General features: G+C 40.0%; 1 pseudogene; it reads left to right on the top strand.

Moving 5' to 3' along the window:
• Window positions 1-5,982: 5,982 nt before the first annotated feature.
• On the top strand, window positions 5,983-8,082 carry LOC143687003 (kelch-like protein 24 pseudogene; annotated as a pseudogene).
• The last annotated feature ends 365 nt before the right edge of the window (window positions 8,083-8,447 follow it).

Here is an 8,447-nt window from a genome sequence, read left to right on the forward strand (position 1 = left end):
GGGAGGGTCGATGGAGCGCTCCACCCCGCCCGACGCGGATGGGAAAACCTGGAGCGCTCGCTGCGGAGCGGTTTAGCCCGTTATCTCCCACGAAGCAGGTCCTGTCTGAGGGCGTTCCGTCTCTAAGGCGGGGCGCTGTCTCGAGAAAAGTCTGTGGAAGCCAAAGACCTGACTTGCAGTGGGGGCGGCGTACGTGTAAAAGAGCTCCCCAGAACCTTTGCCCCCGGCAGGAGGGGCAGGCAGTAGGGTGATTTCAGTAATGAAGAGTCAAAGTCTGGGTGGGCCACATGGCTCAGCTGGCAGAATTCTCGCCTGAGCACTGGGTGCTGACTTGCCCACTTTTTTTTTGTATTTTTTTTAATTAAAAAAAATTTTTTGAACATAGCATACAAACACAAACGTTTTTATGATATGATCATTCCACTTTTGGTATATAATCAATAACTCACAATATCATCACATAGTTGTATATTCATCACCATGAAAATTTCTTAGAAAATTTGCATCAATTCAGAAAAAGAAATAAAAAGAAAAAAGAAAAAACTCATACATACCATGCTCTTACCCCTCCCTCTTACTAACTGCTAGTATTTCTATCTACCCCATATATTTTAGCCTTTGTTTCCTCTATTTTTTTTATGCCCCTTACCACTCCCTTCCATTGATCACTAGCATTTCAATCTACTAAGTTTATTTTAACGTTTGATGAACATTCTTTTTTTAAATTTATTTATTAATTAAAAATAAACAAAATAAAACAACATACATAATCAGTAATTCACAATATCATCACTTAGTTGCATATTCATCATTTCTTAAAACATTTGCATTAATTCAGAAAAAGAAATAAAAAGACAATAGAAAAAGAAATAAAACGAACACAGGAAAGAAAAAAAAAAAGATTACACCTACCATACCCCTTACCTCTTGCTTTCATTGATCACTAGCATTTCAAACAATTTATTTTAGCATTTGTTCCCCCTATTATTTATTTTTATTCCATATGTTCTACTCTGACTTGCCCACTTTGTGATTTTTCATTTCTTGATTTATTTTCATTTCGTGGAAAAACCTGCCCCACACTATTCTTTGAAAAATCTCAAATATCCCACTTCGGATTCTTGGGCACCAGACGGACAAGCTTCAAAGAGGAAAGCCATGCTTTCTCCGTGCCCCAGTTTCTTCATATGTAAAACGAGGGAAAAGGCTTAACTAATGGGAGATAGTATTTTTCTCCCCCTTGGAGCTTTTTGTTCCTAGACCTTCTGTTCTAGTTTGCTAGCTGCCGGAATGCAGCACGCCAGAGACGGATTGGCTTTTAGTAAAAGGGGATTTATTTTGTTCGTTCGTCAGAGAAAAGGCAGCTAACTTTCATCTGAGGTTCTTTCTTAGGTGGGAAGGCTCAGGGTAAGCTCTGCTGGCCTTCTCTCCAGGCCTCTGGGTTCCAACAACTTTCCCCAGGGTGATTCCTTTCTGCACTTCCAAAGGCCTGGGCTGAGCTGCTTTTTGGCCGTGCTACCTTGCGCTCTCTTATTTAAGCACCAGCCAATTAAGTCAAACGTCATTCATTGCAGCAGGCACACCTCCTAGCCCACTGCAGATGCAGTTAGCAACAGATGAGGTTCATGTACCATTGGCTCATGTCCACAGCAACAGAACTAGGTGCCTTCACCTGGCCGAGTTGGTAATAATCTAACTACCACACCTTCCCTCATCCACAACTCTGCTCTGTTTACTGAAATCTATGATAGGGTTTGCTCTGGTGGGGAAGATAGCCCAATTGAAGACTTACAGGGACTGAGAAGTGATGGAGCAAAACCCCCTTCTGTGAGACTTGGATTTCAGTGATTTACCTCTTCCACTGGGCAGGAGTAGGGGAAGATTTTTTAAAAATTGATTGTATACCATCAAGTAATGAACACTCACTTTTCCCAGCTCTAACCCTTGACACAGATTTATATGAGGGGAAAAGTTCAGCTATATCCAAACAGGGACTAATGGAAAAATGAACCTAAAACTGAGTGTGGTCTTTCCATCCCATTGATGCACACCTAAGAGTCTCTTTCAGTTTTACATACATCACTTTAATTATTACCTAGTGCTTTAACATTTCAAATCACTACCCTTAGTATTCTCTTGTTCTCAAAGTAATATGCTTCTCTCAGCAGCAAATTTTTTAATTCACAGGGCAAGATGGTAGTAGAAATTGAAGCAAAATTCCTGGTGGTGTTAAATTGAAAAGACCTTCACTTGTGTTTTTGGAATTGAGGTTTCTAGAGAGGACTAGAAAGATGCCAAAGTGCTTGAAAGATGCCAAACTTCATCTGCAACCATTGTGATGGGAGTGTTTAAACACAGTGATACTTCTTATCTGTTCTAATACCTAGCCCTGTCATTTTCTAACTGGATTTTAAGTCAGTTAATTGGGCTAAAAGACTTTACCATCCTCATGGCTGTCCACGAAAACTAGCGAGAGAAACCTTAGGCCTAGATTCTCCTGTGACTGTTTCAAGGAACAAATTTCCATAGTTTCAGTTTTCCTCACAATAAGCCCTCCGACAAACCAATCCAGGTAACTAATAGGCAGTTCAAAGAAAGGTGAAATTAGAGTTTACAAAGTAAGTCTTCTCCTGCTTTTCTTTTGACTTGTAATGAGTCCTAGGATACACAAGCTCCCTAATGCTTTTCACTTATAATAACAGTGGAATCTGCAAGATTTCTGGAGTTTTCTGAAAATTGCTCAACGTTTAGAGGCACAGAGATGGACTGAAGAACCTAGCTGTTTTTAACTCTTAGCATCCAGTTTAAACTAACTACACTGACTTCTTTAAACGATATCTTAAAATTGACTCTGAAAGGTGTAACTAATTGCCTATGAAAATATTCAAGTGAGAGATAGAGAAATGCTTAATGATGTAGATTAACAAACCGATTCTTTGGAGCTCTTATATTTCTCAAATCACTTTCACACTATCTACTACAATCTTCTGAGCAATTGTTTAAGAAAGGGGAGGGAAGATAATGTCCACTGGTAAATATTTGTAGATCAGAGCAACAGATTTAACAACAGAAATAGGACAGAAACCTGGTTCATACCCACAAATCCAGAACTCTTTACTAAAGCAGAAAATTAGCTTCAAGTCTAGCTATGCTACAACCTTGCGAAGTGATGATCAGAAAGAAAGAAAAAAAGCTAAGTATTTGTTTAAAATGTGTAGTTTATTATTTGATAGTAAAGTACTCATGCTCCCTTAAGCAAAGCTAATGCAACAACCTAGGCAGAAATAATATTATTTGATTTCTAAACAACTCCTGTGGAACTGAATACTTTAAACGGTCTGGGTGTCTTTTAAAGAAAGTTACATTATTTGGATGAAATCAATTAAGTGATATTAAAGAGGACAGTTGTTTTTCAAAGATGAAGGTAGGGCGCCCATGGGTGGTTCAGTGGTAGAATGTTTGCCTTCCATGCAGGAGACCTGGGCTCAATTCCAGCACCATGTACCCCCACCCCCGCCCAAAAAAAAAAAAGATAAAAAATAAAAATAGAAGATGAAGATATTAACAAAGTAGCCAACAAAAAGTAAATCCAGAGGGTACAAGAGTAGTTCAGCAGTAGAAATCTCACCTGCCATGCAGGAGACCTAGGTTCAAGTCCTGGTCCATGCATATTCTAGTGTGCTAGCTGCCAGAATGCAATATACCAGAAATAAATGGCTTTTAAAAAACGGAAATTTAATGAGTTGCTAGTTTACAGTTCTAAGGCTGTGAAAATGTCCCAATTAAAATAAGTCTATAGAAATGTCCAATTAAAGGAATCCATCCAGGGAAAGATATGTTGGTTAAAGAAGGCCAATGAGGTTCAGGGCTTCTCTCTCAAATGAGGAGGCACATGGAGAACACAATCAGGGCTTCTCTCTTAGCTGGAAGGGCACGTGGCGAACACTGCGTCATCTGCTAGTTTTCTCTCCTGACTTCCGGTTTCATGAAGCTCCCTGGGAGGCATTTTCCTTCTTAATCTCCAAAGGTCGCTGGCTCGTGGATTCTCTGATTCATGTGCTGCAGCATCCTCTGCTCTCTCCGAACCGCCTTCATTCACCAAAATGTTTTCTCTTTTATAGGACTCCAGAAACTAATCAAGACCCCCACCCCAACGGATGGAGACATGTTGTCACCTAATCCAGCTTAACAACCACTCTTGATTAAATCACATCTCCAGGGAGATGATCTAATTACAGTTTCAAATATACAGTATTGAATAGGGGTTATTCTGCCTTTATGAAATGGGATTTTGATTAAAACATGGCTTTTCTAGGGTACATACATTCTTTCAAACCAGCACAATGCACTTCCCCAAAAACAAGCAAACAAAAATTCAATAAATGGTGCTGAAATAATAGGATACTCCTATGAAAAAAACAATGAAATGTGACCCTGACATACAGCAATCAAAAAAAATTTTACATTTAAAGGTGGTATAGTAGTACAGATACAGGGTTTTTTCAACTCCCTGAAACTGAAAAAAGTAAATTTCTGCTATTTTGTTTTAGCAGTACTAGAAGCCACTCTTATAGTTATAATTATCTTCTTCATCCTCCATCCTTTCATATTATTCAAAGTAAGTGGACACAGAACAATGAGGAAAGAGAGCTGGATGATGAAATAGTTTCTCACCTCTCCTCACCAAACACAATAGATTCTTGTACAATGCTACAATTTTCTGTCAATTTTCACATTGGTGGTTCCTGAGAGGGGCCTGGTTTCCTCTGGTAGTAGAATAAGAATAGCAACCGATGTGTTTTGGTATAACTCCAAAGAAATGAGTTTCACATTTAATGCTTGACAGGGAAAGTTTTCCTATTCTAAGGAAAAAGAATAGTATACTCCCCTTTCCCCAAAATTACTGCCAATTTTTGCATATAAAGGATCTGCTTGGTTTCCACTGGGAGAAAGCAAGAGTAAAGCAAAAATAGACCATTTGGAGACAATACCTTACATTTGTTAAGGGCTTAATAGTTTATAATTTTATATACATTATCTTTTTTGTTGTTGAGATCTATCTCACTTACTTTCTTATGAAGTAGATAGGGAAAACAATTACTGTCCTCAAAAGACTCAAAGAGGTTAATGACTGCCCAAAGTCAAAGAATTAATAACGGGTTTTGCTGGCACTAAAACCTAACTCTTTGTCTTCCAGTCCAGTGCTTGTTTTGGCATTGCTAAGTGGTTAGACAATGCAGATAAGACTGGAGGGCTTAAAAGTTTTCCAGTGTGTGATGGTAGGCAACATTCTCCTTTCTGTGTCCTCTTGTTCATAGGAAAGATAATGGTCTTAACTCAGGATGGACTTTGGGGGGTTAACCCAGTAATATATGGGGCTCTAAAAATAAAAAATTTTAAAATAGTAACTGGAAAAAAATAAAAATAGTAACTGGTAACAGTAAAGGGAACATATTCAAGACCAACCCGTTAGAAGGAAAAGGCATTTAAATTAGGAAAAATACAATCCCTCCACCCAGTGCAGACTTTTGTTTGACAGAAAGAAACATTTCTATGGGTTTGTACTTGATGTAGAACAACTCCAGAAAAGTAAAGGCCTGAAAATGTAGAGCTGTGTTCCAGTAGCCATGTTTCTTAAAGATGATTGTATGATATAGCTTTCACAATGTGACTGTGTGATTGTGAAAACCTTGTGTCTGATGCTCCTTTTATCTACCTTATCAACAGATGAGTAAAACATATGGAATAAGGATGAATAATAGGGGGAACAAATGTTAAAATAAATTTAGTAGATGGGAACGCTAGTGAGCAATGAAAGGGAGGGGTAAGAGGGATGGTATGCATGAATTTTTTTTTGTTGCCTTTTTATTTTTTTATGAATTGATGCAAATGTTCTAAGAAATGATCATGATGATGAATATACAATTATGTGATGATATTGTGAGTTATTGATTATATATCAAGAATGGAATGACCAGGAGACACCGGTGTTGGGCCTGGTGCTGCCCGCTGGCCGCTGAGTAACCGCTGGGACCGCCGCCGCTGGCCACTTCCAGTGTTTGCGGAGAGGTACCGGGGATGACAACTCCGGGACCGGCCGAAAGGTGTGGAAATTACAAGAACTCAAATATTTTGACTGGGGCTTTGATCAAGCAAATACTAAAAAAGCAACATAAAGAAGATCTCTAACAGTCATTTCTCAACAATTATTTAGTCAACCGATGTAACAATGGTACTAATATTGGGACAAAGACTAAACAGAGAGGATCTCGGGGTGTGTGACTCCCCAGCAACCAAGCGTAAAGTTTTTGAAATGGACCTTAAATCTCTGACAGGCCGCGAGTTTTTCGACTTCTCTTCAGGATCGTCCCATGCTGAAAACATACTCCAGATATTTAATGAATTCCGAGATAGCCGCTTATTTACAGATGTTATCATTTGTGTGGAAGGAAAAGAATTTCCTTGCCATCGAGCTGTGCTCTCAGCCTGTAGTAGCTACTTCAGGGCTATGTTTTGCAATGACCACAGGGAAAGTCGAGAAATGTTGGTTGAGATCAATGGTATTTCAGCCGAAGCTATGGAGTGTTTTTTGCAGTATGTCTATACTGGAAAGGTGAAGATCACTACAGAGAATGTACAATATCTCTTTGAAACATCAAGCCTCTTTCAAATTAGTGTTCTTCATGATGCATGTGCCAAGTTCTTGGAGGAACAGCTTGATCCTTGTAATTGCTTAGGAATCCAGCGCTTTGCTGATACGCATTCACTCAAAACACTATTCACAAAATGCAAAACTTTTGCATTGCAAACTTTTGAGGATGTGTCTCAGCATGAAGAATTTCTTGAGCTTGACAAAGATGAACTTATTGATTATATTTGTAGTGATGAACTTGTTATTGGTAAAGAGAAGATGGTTTTCGAAGCTGTCATGCGTTGGGTATATCGTGCTGTTGATCTGAGAAGACCACTGTTACATGAGCTTCTGACACATGTGCGACTCCCTCTGTTGCATCCCAACTACTTTGTTCAAACAGTTGAGGTGGACCAACTGATCCAGAACTCTCCTGAGGGTTATCAGTTGTTACATGAGGCAAGACAGTACCACATACTTGGGAATGAAATGATGTCCCCAAGGACTAGGCCACGCAGGTCAACTGGCTATTCTGAAGTGATAGTTGTCGTTGGAGGCTGTGAACGAGTTGGAGGATTTAATCTTCCATACACTGAGTGCTATGATCCTGTAACAGGAGAGTGGAAGTCTTTGACTAAGCTTCCAGAATTTACCAAATCAGAGTATGCGGTCTGTGCTGTAAGGAATGACATTCTTGTTTCAGGTGGAAGAATCAATAGCCGTGATGTCTGGATTTATAACTCACAGTTAAATATTTGGATCAGAGTTGCTTCTCTGAATAAAGGCAGATGGCGTCACAAAATGGCTGTCCTCCTTGGTAAAGTATATGTTGTTGGAGGTTATGATGGACAAAACAGACTTAGCAGTGTAGAATGTTACGATTCTTTTTCAAATCGATGGACTGAAGTTGCTCCCCTTAAGGAAGCAGTGAGTTCTCCTGCAGTGACTAGCTGTGTGGGCAAATTGTTTGTGATCAGTGGAGGACCTGATGATAATTCTTGTTCTGATAAGGTTCAGTCGTATGACCCAGAAGCCAACTCCTGGCTCCTGCGCGCAGCCATCCCCATCGCCAAGAGGTGCATCACAGCTGTGTCCCTGAACAACTTGATCTATGTCGCTGGGGGGCTGACCAAGGCCATCTACTGCTATGATCCAGTCGAGGACTACTGGATGCACGTCCAGAACACCTTCAGCCGACAGGTAACACCAAGCGGTCAGCGTGAAAACCAACCTAAAGGGGAAAACTGTGGCATGTATGTAATGGTAAAATATACATGCTGGGTGGAAGACGGGAGAATGGCGAAGCCACAGACACTTTTCTCTGTTACGACCCTGCAACCAGCATCATCACGGGGGTGGCGGCCATGCCCAGGCCAGTGTCCTACCACGGCTGCGTGACCATCCACAGATACAGCGAGAAGGGCTTTAAGCTCTGAGCTGCAGCCGCCCCCAGGGGCCACCCCCCAGGACAGTTCTGTGGGGGGACTATGCGTGTCTCCTTTCTCCCCAGATAGCAATCTTACGAACTGTAAATAAAACCTTTCCTGTAATTGAAGAAAATACAATTTTTTGTTTAAAATGTTTCTTGGATTTTGAGTGTACCTTTGTAAATATTTGTAAAATGCCTAAGTGGAATAGGAAATAATGTCTGCCTGCATACCTTTGAGGAATTTGTGAATGCTCTCTTCATTTATGTATGTTCATCTGCAAGACTGTGTGTTCCTTATTTTGCCATATATGTAGAAGTAATTGTTGAATCACCTCATGCTTAGAATGCATTCTAAGGGAAAAAGTCATTTTTGAAAGTTTTTGTCAC

This window comes from Tamandua tetradactyla, chromosome 6, assembly GCF_023851605.1.
Source record: "Tamandua tetradactyla isolate mTamTet1 chromosome 6, mTamTet1.pri, whole genome shotgun sequence".
NCBI lineage: Eukaryota > Metazoa > Chordata > Mammalia > Pilosa > Myrmecophagidae > Tamandua > Tamandua tetradactyla.